We start from the raw sequence: 15086 nt of genomic DNA on the forward strand, positions 1-15086 counted from the left end.
TGCCTGTTGTATTTTGGCAAGTAAGTAGTGTCACCTTACCATGTCAACACACCAAGTCCGTTTCTAGGCCTGGGCGAACTGGACGATCGCCTAGAACGCCATCAGCATGGGGGGCGCTAACGTGTAAGCCACACCTCCCCCATTGGACATTACCATTGGACATTTTCCTATTTTCGGCCAACAGTTTACAGCAATCTGTTTTGTAATCGAGTTTGTCAATCTTTCCAAGTACACTTATGGGCCGTTCACACAAAACACGTTAATGCATCCCATTTGCACTCTTTTTGTAATTGTTGGTTAGTGTATATATTACATACATCAGACAGATGTCATTAGCCATTGCATCTTTATTTATTATTATAATTTTTTTGTCCCATGAGCGCTGCATGTTATAACATTGTTTTTGGAATAATCACACTACATGAAGACGTTAAACTGTTGCCTTGTGCACTCAAAAATACATGCAAACTGGGCCACCAATCCACTCACAACATAACAGGTGTATCCTCTCCCACTCTCTAGGTCACAAGGCCGGGGCAGATTTCAACCTTCCTTTCGGTAATTGGCAGGGACAAGAATAGTAAATCCAGGTCAGCAGACTGTTTGTAGTATGGGGTCAGTATGCAGGACTAAGATAAGCTCTTTAACCAGGTTTCACCTCAATGCAGTCAATACTGCACTCCCACACAGGAAAAACAGCGTACCATAAACTTAAAGGTGCACTAAGTATTTGTTATTTTTACGCCTAAAGAGATGAATTGTACTTTTGACTAATATGTTGAAAGCTTTAGTGTGCATTCCTTTGGTATAGTAATATTGATGCTTGCCTTATTTATGTCTGATGTGGGATATTCCTATTTGATGTCATATCTCCGACCAATGACCTTGAAGGTGTTCTATTGCCCAACACTCAGAAGATGATGTATTAAGAAACAAAAGGGCAATGCGTTCGTTAGTTTTGCAGGTGTTCGATTGTCATCAAATAATCAAAAGTTTACTAGAAACCACATTTTGGAGGATAAGCGACACAATGCGACAGATCAACAGATAGGATAATTTGCTGTGTTTTACTGGTTTTGATATCATAAATCATAGGAACTGCGACTTATTGATGTATTTTATTTGCTTTTAAAAGTGAATGTTTATCATAAACAACCCTGTACATCTCTGTAAAGGTGCCGCCATGTTCACATGATGTCACAAACCCGCATCTCTGTGAAATTGGAGTATGTTTGTGTGACATCATACATGCCAAATGTCATGTTCACAGTGTCATAAATGCCATACACATTAAATATCCGCTTCTCTGTAAAATAACTGGCATCAATAACTGGCATCTCGGCAAACATTTTTAATATTTGTGTGACGTCATACACTGGCATCTTGGCAAAATTTTAGAATGTTTGTGTGACGTCATACATGTCATATGCCATGTTTGCGTGACATCATACTCTGGCATCTTGGCAAAATTTGAGAATGTTCGCGTGACGACACAAATGCCATACACCATGTTTACGTGACATCATATACCCGCATCTCTGTAAATTTGGAAAAATATTCACATGACGTCATATATGTTACAAACCATGTTTGTGTGATGTCAATCATTGGCATCTCAAAAAATTTTAGATTGTTCGTGTGACGTCATACATGCCATGTTCTCGTGACAAAATACACCTGCTTCTTGGAAAAATTTAAATAATATTTGCTTGCCGTCATACACGCGCATCTCTGCAAAATTTGAGACTGTTTCCCTGACAACTTACATGCCATACTCCATGTTTTTGTTATGTCATACACCCGCATCTCTGCAAAATTGGAGAATGTTTGCATGACGTCATAAATGAGATACACCATCTTCGAGTGAAGTTGATCTCGACAAAATCGTAAAAATATTGTGACGGCATACGCCATGTTTGCGTCATCACACACGCATCTCTGCAAAATTGGAGAATGTTTGTGTGATGTCATACCTCATTTTCTCATGTCGTCAAACACTCGCGCCTTATCAAAATTGGAGAATACTTGCGTATGCAATACTTGCACACCATATGCCATTTTAGCGTGTCCTCATTCACTGCCATCTCTGCATAATTGGAGAATATTCACTTGTCGCCATACACGCCATATGCCATGTTCAGGTGATGTCATACACCCGCATCTCAGCAAAATTGGGAGTTGTTGGTTTCCAAGATTCCAAGTTTGACTTCAAGTGGCGTTCTCTGTTGGAAGTTGAAATTCTGACTTTTTGGGTTATATGGAATGCAGCAAATAACTCACACCCAAACTGATAGACAACAGACACACGTATCACTTAATCTACTGTCGGAGAGCTAAACACACACTTAAATTAGAGGGTGATTTTGTGGACTTCATTTCAAGATGTCTGAGTTGCATTTGGCAACATTAAATAGACCCACAGCTGTGTGAACAAGTTCAGAATCTCTCTCGCTTTACATGCTGACTTCACATCCTTACTCTAATTGCAAATGTGGAAACTGTTCAAGAATGTTTAAGGCTTCTATAAGTCAATACTTTTTTTTAACCAAAGGACCTATATTTATAGGAATCAAAACAAAACCATAATTTATACTGCGGAATATGTTCAAACAAAGATACTGGGAAAGTTTTTGCATAATTATCAAACAATTTAAAATACAGTAAAGTGGTTTAAATCCATCAAGTCCAGACAAGATTTTGGTTAATGAAAAAACGTTCATGACGCAATTACATCACAAATGTCATAATGCCATATTCTTCTTTTATTATTATTATTTAAGAAATATATTTAATTTTTAGACTCAGTCAGTTTAGGTTTTTCTTGCATGATCTTATATATATTAGAGACATTTGTGATATACTTCAAATGTAAATCTATTATAAAATCATAAATGATTAATACCTATATTTTGTCGACATTTGCTCCTTATTAACATGTGCTCGAGCAGTGTACTGTTTCTAAGGTTACTTCCTTAAGCAAACCAAACTTAGTGTCTTTTTAATGGCGGGAAAAAGTATGCACTTTGACTAGCTTGTAAACAAACGTTTGAAAATGTTGTTGAAACGTTTCTTATGAAATATATTGGATTAAAGTAAAGTCTGCAATTTCTGCACCATGAGCATCAACCAAGGAAATTGCAATTGTAAAGAAAGCTTTCCAAAAATCTGTCTCTCTCTTTATTTCCTCTTACTGTCTTGGCCATATATGCTGCTGATGCTGATTATATTCATCCTCTGTTGACCACAAATCTTCAAAGGACGAATAATTGAAAAAGCGTGCAGAGTGCGAGAAAGTGTTGACATGTACGTGTGTGTTGACGTAGGAATTTAAATCTCAGTTTAAATGCAATTTTGTATGGCTGCTTGTTGTAGTTTTATCTTCGGAGACTGGAATAATAGTGAGTTGCCATTTCATGATTCCATTTTACAGTATGGCAACGGTGGACAGTGGGTAATGTTGGCTGGAAAGACAAACCAACAGTGTAACTTTCCTTTAAATTGGCTCTATTTTGAACAAATAGAGCCATCCATTTATCTGATGAATAGCATACAGCACATTTCACCTTTAAACATAATGACCTCGCTCACCTTTCTTATTTTGAGAACTAACCGAAAGATCCATTTTCGTTTTTCTCAACCAATCCGAGCCATATGATCAAAAACCAAATAGAATTTCTGTTTGTGTGTCTTGATAATGCGAAGGAAATTGGGTGTTTAGCCAAGGTGTGAGCCAAGGATTTAACCTTATAACCTGCTTGTTACCATTCGACTTCACTTTGCTCAATTCCATAAGTGCTGTGCCGGACGACAATATTTTAATTCGGCCATTATGTTTGTTTAATGGCCCGTCGTAAAAAGAGAGAGTGCTGGGTGTACATTTTTCCTCCATTTGAGATCCTTTTGGATTCCATCCAAATGCTTAGATGGGTTTCCAAAACCAGGATCAAGGAAATTTGCCTTATGAGACAAAATGAGAAGATATAGCTGACTTCATCATAATTATAGCCCATAATTCTAACAGAAGACTTTATATCATTGTGCTTTAGTTGGGGAGTTTGCGTTGGTTTTCAGATATCCATTCACAGTGTTCAAAGAGAATGCTTAGTGATTACATCTGACTAATAGTACAAGTGTAGTAACAACTGGGTCCTGAAAACATTTCAGACGTGGGTGGGCGATAAAAGAAAAAAATTGCATTGTGGTAATTCCTGAAATCTTTGGTTGATCATGATATATCACAATATACACATTTTGTATTGAAAGTGATTTAAAAAGAAAGTCTCTTTTTGATTTAAATACTTATAAATATTTTTCTCACAATACTATGTGTTGCCTCACTATAAGTTTTGCATTTGCTCACAGTTTGCGTTCCCTTGCTGTCAGTTTTGCATTACCTCACAACAAGTTTTATGTCCCTTGTAATACGTTTTGCATTATTTGCAATAGTTTTACCATTCCCTCACAATATATTTAGCTATCCCTCACAATACTATTGTGTTCCCTTGAAGTCAGTTTTGCGTTCCTTAACAATACGATTTTCATCCCTCACAATAAGTTTTGCATTGTCTTGTGACAGTTTGCATTCCATTAAAATAAGTTTTGTGAAGACCAGGGATATATGCAAGGATCCTCTTTGTGGACTTCAGTTCGGCTTTCAACACCATCATCCGAGCTATGCTCTAGACTAAATTACACCAGCTCTCTGTTCCCACGTCTGTCAGTGGAACACCAGCTTTCTGAAAGACAGGCAGCAGCTAGTGAGACAGGGGAAATTCACTTCCAGCACATGTACAATCAGCACTGCTGCCCCCCCAGGGATGTGTGCTCTCCCCACTAATCTTCTCCCTGTATACCAATGATTGCACCACCAAGGACCCCTCTGTAAAGCTCCTGAAGTTTTCTGACGACACTACTGTCATCGGCCTCATCCAAGAGGACGATGAGTCTGTATACAGAAGGGAGGATGAACAGCTGGCTCACTGGTGCAGTCAAAAAAGTCTGGAGCTGAACACACTGAAAACAGTGGAGATGATTGTGGATTTTAGGAGGAACACCCCAACATTGACACCACTCACCATTTTGAACATTATGAGTCATTCAGGTGCCTGGGCACTACCAAGTCGCGGATACCATCCCATTAAGAAAAAGGCCCAGCAGTGGATGTATTTCCTTCAACAGCTGAGGAAATTCAACCTGCCACAGCCGCTGCTGATACAGTTCTACTTAGCAGTCATTGAGTCTGTCCTCTGCACTTCAGTAACTGTCTGGTTTGGTTCAGCTACGAAATCAGACAAAGTACAGTTCGGACTGCTGAGAGGATTACTGGTTACCCCCTGCCCTCCCTTCAAGAACTGTACACTTCCAGAATGAGGAAAGGGGCTGGAAAAATCACTCTGGACCCCACTCACTCAGTCCAATACCTTTTTGAACTGTTGCCTTCAGGACGGCGCTACAGAGCACTGAGCACCAGAACCATCAGGCACAGGAACAGTTTTTTTCCCTCAGACTGTCCAACTCATGAACAGTAAAAACTGCCCCATTGAGCAATAATTATGTGCAATACACAGCTTAGTCTATTTATATCAATCCTACATATCCTACCTCTTCTGCCATATATTGTCTTATTGTGTATTTCTCTATATACTTATATTTTCTATTCACTTTTTATTTTTATTCTATTTTCTTATTACTATCTCTGTCTTGTTGTTGTATTGGTTTTGCACTGGAAGCTTCTGTCACCAAGACAAATTCCTTGCATGTGTAGACCTACTTGGCAATAAAGCTCATTCTGATTCTATTAGTTTTGCGTTCCATCACAATAAGTGTTGTGCTCCATTACAATCATTTTTGCATCCCTTGCATAAAGTTTTGTGTTCCTCCCAATAATTTTTGTGCTCCCTAACAAAAAGATTTGTGTTTCTTCACAAAAATGTTGCATTCCCTTGCAATTATTTTGGATATCCTCGCAATAACTGTATCCATATTTTAGCTAAATTAATCATGGTTTTACTAAAGTAACCATATTTTAACCATGATATCCATAGTTACACCATAGTAATAATAAAGGAAAACTAAAACTATCAGAAACTTTTCAAGGGAACACTTAATGTGAGGGAACTCAAATTTATTGCGAAGGAATGTATAAATATTTCAGAGAATATATTCTCTCCTTGTCCTCTAAGGGGCTTCATGATGTTTGTTTTCCTTCAATTTGTTGATGTTTATATATTGTCACTCTTTCTTTCTTTTTTTTTGCATTTGACAAAAATGTTCAAACAAAAGTGTTTGGTGGTAAAATACAGTTTGGGTTTTTACTGCCCAGTCTTTCAGGCCTTATTCTACCAAATTCAATCCTCAAAAGGAATTATATTTGTGAATGCATCTGTATCTTTGTGATTGTTGAGGATCATAATGTTTAATCAGTCAGGACATTCTATCTGTCCAGGAGCTCCTGATAATTTCACATCATTTGATTCACAAAGCAAACACAATAGATATCATGAATGAAAGAAATGATACAGAGATGTTTTCAAACATAACTCTTGTTATCTCGGAGAGAAAGATATACTTCTGTACTGTGTGTCTTTTCTGTGTGTCAAACCGGCAGGAAGATAATGCATTTTAACATCAGATGATTAACCTTTAATCTTTGATTCAGCCCTGTATGCAGATGCACACACACACACACACACACACACACACACACACACACACACACACACACACACACACGCACACATAAACTTCTATTTCTCCAAATTAATGTGATAACAGATGGATGGATAGATTCTCTTTGCAAGTAAACTGCTCATTTGCAGCTGCAGATAGAGGCCAAAATAAACCAAAAATATAACGCAGAGAAAAGACTGCAAGAAATAGTTTGTCATTTTTGAATGTCATTAAATAACGATGGAATTGTGAAGGTAAATGTACACCAATGGCGTGAGAGCTGCCATGCAAGGCGCTAGCCTGCCATTGGGAGCAACTTGGGGTTCAGTGTCTTGCCCAAGGACACTTCGGCATGTGGAGCCATGTGGGCCTGGAATCAAACCACCAACCCTGCGATTGGCAGCCAACCTGCTCTACCACCTGAACTATTCCTTGAAGTTTAGTTCTCTGAGAGATACTATCTGACACTCTGTCTCCCATGCAAACAGTCAGAAAGACCTGTTTCACCTGGTCACATCATTATGGATTATGGATGTTGCTGTGGCAACCTGACAGGAATGAATGCTGTTTCTATGTCGCTCTATCTTTCTCTCTCTTTTCCTGCATATCAAGAATGAGCCGTGATTTTTGAAGGGTCCTTCTAAGCACTGGGTCGTGCTTTCAGGCCATTTTACTCCATCAAATAGCTGATAAAATGTCCAGAGAGAGAGAGAGAGAGAGACTGGCTGATTCTGGTGTGTGAGTGTGAGTTTATCTTGCGGCGAATAAATGCTAAACGCATGAACAGTTCTTTGATTACAGTGCTTAAGAGTTGATCTATTTAATTGCCTTCTCTGTATGTCGCAATGAATATAATGCAACAGACAATTAATAAACAGTGTCTAACAATACATTTCATAAACAAAATGTGCCTGCTTAATCGAATGGTTCACTGTTTTACAATACAAAAATTGCCCACTATGGGCATTTTAACATTAAACTTAACCTGAATAGTGATGATCTGTTGCTACTTCCCTCTCTAATGACCAGCAGATGGACTCAGCATGTGAAGAGTGTCTGGGCAAAACACACAATGCACTGATTGGAGAGCTTGTGTCATCCGCTAATTGTTGCCTTCTTTGACCATTCCAGTCCCTAATCTGAGTCAATGAGTCATTCCACTCACTGATTTGAGAGCAGTTTTACTGTCTCGTTAAAAGTTTGGGGGTAAGAACTACATATTGTTTGATTTGGAACATAGCATAGACAAATTAAGCAATTTTAGTTTTAATGTGAGAAGGGGTGAGAATTAGGTAACCTGGTCTCATAGAATCACGTTACTACCTACATTTTCTTGTTGTAAGTATCGCAACAATTTCCTTGTGAAATGAACACGGGGGCGCTACAAAAACAATGAATTTTCACACAAATAAAGAGTGAAACTGCACATTATCAATCACATTACAATATTCACTCTGTTCGTCACTAAATGCTATTTTATGACATCCAAATGTAACAGGAGCCAGCTGGTTTGTGATAGCTGTGTGGTAAAAGCTCACTCCCCTGGCCTCAAGAGGCGCACTAGCAACTGATGCTAGGGGCTGAAGCCTTTAGCCTCCCGTTAGCATGCCCACCTCCCATACTGGCTGACAACGGTTCGAATCCTGCTCGGAGCAGGTCAAGCTGGGCCAGTTACAGTGGTGCCGTGACCTGGATGGGAATGAGGTTTTGGGGGAGACTTGTGTCTCAACAGAGCAAATATAGGCGTTTTCCAATCTGTGGGCGTTTTCAAATCAGGATGGTTGTTTTTCAACCGCTTTACATGATTTGCCAACTACATTGAGATTCCTTACTTTCATTGGATAGTTCAGAAATACCCATCCGGATATGGAAACACCCACAGATTGAGAAATGGCCATTATTGTTCCTCAAAGACCTATTCATTTTTAGGGGTGAGTGTAATGGGAACAGCAAGCCAGCTGGTATGTGATAGCTGTGCGGTATGTGTAAACCTGGCCTCAAGAGGCGCACTATCGACTGATGCTAGAGGATGTAGCCTTTAGCCTCCTCGTTAGCACGCCCACCTCCTATGCCAGCTGACGCTGGTTCAAATCTCGCTCTGAGCTTGTCTAGCAGTACTGGTTACACAAACACTAGCTAGACATTTTAACATTTGCATTACAATATCAACTGCAATTACAAGCTTGTTCTAATGTGATCAAATTGTGCAGTTGCTCAACTGGTAGACTTGCGATGCATTGCACTGAAGTACAATACCGAAGAGTACACAAGTCTATAGAAGCACCACAAAATGTCGTGGTTGCTTCAGAAATTGCCATTTTTATCTTACATTTGCCTTTATGACACTATCGGTTTGGTTTAGGTTTAAGGATTAGGGTAGGGTGGTAGGTTTTGGTGATTTTAAATGCGATAGAGCATTTGGTACTCGCTTTTAGCACCACACAGTGGACATTTCACCTCATAACTGTGCAATATGTATAAGAAAGCATCTCTTTAACAGCAAAAATACAAAAATATACACTTCACCTTTAAGAAGCAGAAAATAGACAAGATTTTGTGGTGATGACTCATAGATATGAGAACAGGTATTTATCACTTCTTGTCAGAGGTAAAGATGTCCCACAGAGGACATACTGTATGTGCGACAGCCTGGTGTTGCAGATTAAGTGTGACCAAAAAAGTTGAGCTTTAATTTTTGGGGTTTGACATCACGAGGAAAGGTTGGAATTGGAAATTAACTTACAGCATATGTTGTGAAATAGCTGTGAAATATTCAGCTATGTTTAGTACCAAGTCAAGTACCACATCGAGAATTTCTTTCTCATGTGAATCACAAAAGGAAATATTTAAAAGAATGTCCAAGCAGCTGTGGTCACCATTCATTTTCATTGTATGGAAATGTGCAGCTATTTTGCTTTAATTAACCACCTTTGTGTTCCACGCAAGAAAGAAGATCATGAGGTTGATTAAATGATGTCATCATTTTCATTTTTGGGCAAACCAACCCTTTAAACTCTCATTCAGCTCTGAATCCGCAGTCTTCCCTGTGTCTAATTAAGATTGAGACAGTCCCATTGAGGCTTCGGTAAATGAGACAAAGAGGCCGTATCATGACATATTCACGTTGCCATGGCAGTCAATGGTCTTTTCAATGTCCCTGGACAAATAGCAACTCAAGCACTAATTAAACAACAGATTGAACAAGAGGCTCAGGCTCTACATGTCTAAACCAGCTTTGTGTTCACTGTTTTAGGCTGATGAAACGGCCTCTTTGAGCACACATGAACCGCACGTGGTTTTGCAGACTTCTTATCCATATTTGAGGTAAAAGCTGGCAAAACTAATCATTCCTGGGCAAGGGATGTGGCAAACGAATTGATTAGTCAGTCTTATGGAAGTTTTATCAACTTTGGTACTGATTTTGTTTTTTCTTCTCTTAAAATTACTGTGAAGAACAAAATGTAGACTATAGAGACATTTGTTGTTAGACTGTAAGAGTAAAGAGCTGGAAAATTAATGCGGATGACATAGCTCAGATAATTTGGTCTTGGAAGAAATTGGTGAGAAATATTTGAGTTCATATTAAGATCTCTGACATTTGCAGACTTTGGTATCTGGTCAAATCTGACCACAGTTTGAAACGTTGTTTAGATGTCTTCTAAAACTCTAGATGAGACACATGTGAGATTACCGAGGTCCTTTTATATCAGGAGGAAAAGTAAACAAGGTAAGCGAAAAGTCTCAATTTGCTTTCCATATAATCTAATTGCTGTCTAGGAGAAACGAGAGATATTTTAGGGTTCTCATTTTTTATATTTATTTCCTATGGGACCAGACATCATTCACACATGCTTCTTAGGGGACCGGTATTCAACTTTCCAAAACTATTGTATTCCTCACAAACGAAGATTGACGGATTATGCATAACAGTGTGCACAGCAGGCAATTTGAAGTCCTGACAGTAATTGTCTTCAAATGAATTGTTAAAGGTGGTGAATTACAAAAGTGCTGCTTTGATGGCTGCAGCGGCGTTGCTTTAAAGAGGATGTATTTAGAGTCACAATAGTCTTGCATTATTATTAACGATGCTGTCTACACTGCTAGCATTTAATGCTGGTGCACTTGCAGTGTAGACAGCATTGTTGATCATAATGTGACCAGTCTAATTCTGTTGTCTTGTGGTGCTTATTTAAAAAAGTTTGAGTGCCCTAAAACATAACTGCAAAGTTGTTTCTTTAAATTCACCACTCTCAAGCACCACTGTTGTAAAATGTTAAAGAAAAAAAAAGAGAAAAAAAACCGAATTAACTTATTGAAAAGACTAGCTGACCTGAATGTTGGTCTAGGCTTGTTCGTGCTGGTTAGTGCTAGTTTGGTGCTGGTATAGCTGCCATGTTTTTCACCGACAAAACGTGGTTGACCAGAATGAATATTTTTATGTTATGATGCCATTTAACCAAGGAAGTCTTTCTGGTTAGCTAGTCAAAACGCGTAATATGTTTTTTTCTTCCATCAACCGTACTAATGACTAGTCAGTTGCTAGATGACTAGTCGACTAGTCCTGCATCCTCCAGACTGATAACAATTTGGCAGGAGTAGCCCTTACAAAAAAAGGTAGTGCAAAAATGTCTAATAGGGGATGGCATTTGTCAGTGAATGGAGTGTATTTCAGGGTACATGAACTTTCTGAAGCAATATGTCGATTTCCCTTGGATCATGTTGCATCTTCAACCATCACTAACCCAGGCTTTGCAAAGTATTGCAGAAATATTTGACTTGCACTTGCGAGATTCCTTGCATTATCTTTCACCTCCAAGCACATAAATCCACATACTGGCCTGATGGTGCATCTATTACAATACATTGACAGTGATATTTGCGTGTTTGTGAATGTGTTGAAAGAGAATGAGTATTGCAAGAAGGTAATTCATTTCATTTCACTCCGCTGTAACCTTGCTCCCGCTGCGAGTTCCCGGTTCCCAGGAAGCTTTCAAAATGTCACCACATATCTCTAAAGCAAAAGGATGACACTAAGCCATCAATATTTTCACACAGCTTCCTGGATTGGGACCCTTGAATGTAAGATGTAAAATCTGATAAGGTGAGATTGATTTTTCTTATCTGTTAACTAAGTCTAGTGGCAGATCTCATTGAAATCAAACGCATGACTTTTGTATGCATGAGTTGCTCTCACTTAGGTAACTAAATATTAAACATACCAGAAATGGCTTGAATCCTTTTCAATTGAAGCTGTAGTTCACCAAAACATTCATGAATGAATTTGATCATTTACTCACCTTTAAGTCTTTCCAAATTCTGTATGATAATATTTTGTGAATAATGGGCACCAATGAGTCATTATTTTTCCAAACATGTGCTGTGCCACACTAGTCTTATTTCTTATTCTGGCTAAACTGTTCATTACAATGTCTTGCATCAATGTATGTGAGTGTGTGTGAGTGAGTCTTCTTTCACAGTCACTCTAGGGTTTAAATGTTAACAGAACTCTGGAATTAGCTCAAACTCCGACTGACAAGAGCTACCCACAGAGACATGTTTTACAGATTACACTGGCTGTGGAAAAATATTTCCAGCCCAACACATGTGTAGAATCAGTCTCAAATCGCTGTTAGCTAGCGCTCGTTTAGCCTTGTATTAACAGCTCTTTCCCAGTCAACAAACACAAACACATAGCTTGCATTTTAAAAACCCAATGAGGTTTTGAGCTTTATGGCTTTAATCCTTGTATGTTCACTTTTTTGCCATTGATATGCTGAACGTGATCTCATGACAAAAGAAAAGCGTGACTGTGGCAACATTTTGGCGAAATTACATCACGTGGTTTTTAACACGTGTTGTGAGATTTCCTATAGGTGAAATGTCTACTGTGTGGCGCTAAAAGCAAGTAACATTTTCTCTCAAACAGATTTGTAAGGTTTTTAAGGGTATTGCTAATACAAGTTGTAAATAAAGAAACATACCTCTCTACCCTAAACCTTAAACTAATCCTGACTGACAGTGTCATAAAAATCAAATGTGAGATGGAAAACGCAATAGCTGAAGCCACCACGTCATGTTGTGGAGCTTCTATAACACTTTTGACACATATTTTGTCATGTGTGGTTTCAGGAATCGTATCTCTATCTTTTGCATTGCAAGTGCAACGATCTATCACTTGAGCTACTTACAAGTTTATAAATGCAGCTGGTTATGTATTGCAACCCTAAACCTAGAGCAAAAAGTAAGTGTTCATGAAAGTTACATTTTTTTTACTCGTGGTTTGTGTGAAAGTAAATTAAATGTTAATTTCATCAGGAAACTGCAACGATATGTACAACGAGCCACGTAAAAATTATTTTGCACTGATGTAGGTATAGCCCAGAGATGGACTGGGAAGAGAAATCGGCTGGGGATTTTACATAAGGGGGTGGGTTTAGTGTCCGTTCTGCATATCCCGACAGCTCATTTTAGCTTATCGCGGCCCTATTCAGCACATTTCGAGACCCACCAGCCCGATCGGTTCTCCCGATGACCATTCCGCCCCTGATCAGCCCCAAAGTGCGTCGGTCCACCAGGAAAAAGCTAGACCAGGTAGTTTATAATAATGTATTTCTAAAAATGTCTTTATCCTCCATGGAAAAGTTGCAAAAATATTGATGACTCATCTTGCACTAAATCCAAATCTTGGTTCAATAAAGTGCTCTTTAATGTTTGAATGACCCTCCCATAATATCACAAAGAAGATTAAAAGCCTATTTTTTTAAAAGACGAGAACAATATGTTTAAAATGCCTAAACTACCTGTATCAGTAAAAATACATCAACGCACTTGTCAAGCCTAATTAATAGGTCTTTATTTCAATTAAATTCTCATAGCCAAAAAATGTCTTCCTTTCTTTTTAAAGCACTCCTGAATTTGCATTTATTTAACAGCCAGGTGCGAGAACGTGCCAGTGCTACCCTACATCACTGCATGACCTCAGAGCTCAAACAGAAATCCAGATAAGGATGTGACCGCTTGAATGCCGCTGTGTGTTTCTCATAGTTCAGTTCACAGATAGAAAAACCTCTGAGTCAAAGCCGGAGAATTCAGCCAGGGCATTACTTCAGCCTGCACAAATGCCCTCTCTATGAAGATAGTGCCAGATAAGAACAGAAACAATTCGGACAGTTCCCTCTGATTTACCGAGGTACTTTACGTATGTAAAGGAATGTTCCAAGTTTAGTACAAGTTGTGAAATGTTGTTGATTACCACAGAAAATGATTTCAAATTGTTCCTTAGTTTGAAACAGTTATGCACTTACAATGGAAGTCTACTCTGTGTAGCAAGTGTTTCAGAAGGAATAAAACCTGAAATGTGTTGCTTGTATTTCCGCTAAAGGACTTATATCAATTATTTTATATAAAGTGTGCGTTATTTGAGCTTTAACCTTATGCGACCTTGTGTCCACATGTGTGGATATTGTATTTTGACTTTGCTGTACGCAACACATTATTTAAACTAATTTAAACTGACCGAATACTGTCCACAAGACTACACTGTCATTTAAGTGTTAAACTTCTGCCACACTGCGTCCCGTGACACAACAACATGGCATCAATTTCTACATCGAAGCGCTTCTATGGCCTCTGGTAAGAAACCTCTAAGTTTTTGTCATTGAAACCTGTTTGGTTGTAAAGAGTAGCATCTCTAGTTTTGTATGATATGCCACTTTAATAAGGCGCTAGCCTGCCATTGGGAGCAACTTGGGGTTCAGTGTCTTGCCCAAGGACACCTCGACATGTGGAGTCATGTGGGCCAGGAATCGAACCGCCAACCTTGCAATTAGTGGACAACCCGTTCTACCACCTGAGCCACAGCCGCCCTGTTTGAAAATTTCATGACAGCAATGGACAACAATTTTTAGGCAAACTTTTTGCTCTAGAATTGTTTACAAAAATGTTTTACTTTGTGCTTGTTTATTAGGTGCTACTAGTTACAAATCAAAAAGGGAAATGGAAAATGCACACAGCAGTCATGCTCAGGTCTCAGGAGGTTAAAGTTGTTTAAATCATCCTCATAGTTGGGGACTACTTTTCTAGGCAGATGAACTTAAATATTCTCCTTGTAAACAGTGTCTTTCTGGTATCTCAACACATTCTCAATTCATCATTCGTTCGAGTATGCCTTGGGTCATAGTTAGGTTTAGGGTTGTGTAAGGGGTTACACTTTAGGAAAAGAAAGTTAACATTTAGGAAGAATCATAATAACATTGTTCCTCCATTTATTTAACTCTATGTGCATAAAAGTTGTAAAAAGCCAACTTGTAGGATTTCTTACTATTGCGTTATCTCATACTAATAATTACAACATGAGACCATTGTAAAAATATAATTCAACTTTGCGCAAATAACGTTAGTCAGCGATTTTGTCACAA

This window comes from Xyrauchen texanus, chromosome 48, assembly GCF_025860055.1.
Source record: "Xyrauchen texanus isolate HMW12.3.18 chromosome 48, RBS_HiC_50CHRs, whole genome shotgun sequence".
Lineage (NCBI taxonomy): Eukaryota > Metazoa > Chordata > Actinopteri > Cypriniformes > Catostomidae > Xyrauchen > Xyrauchen texanus.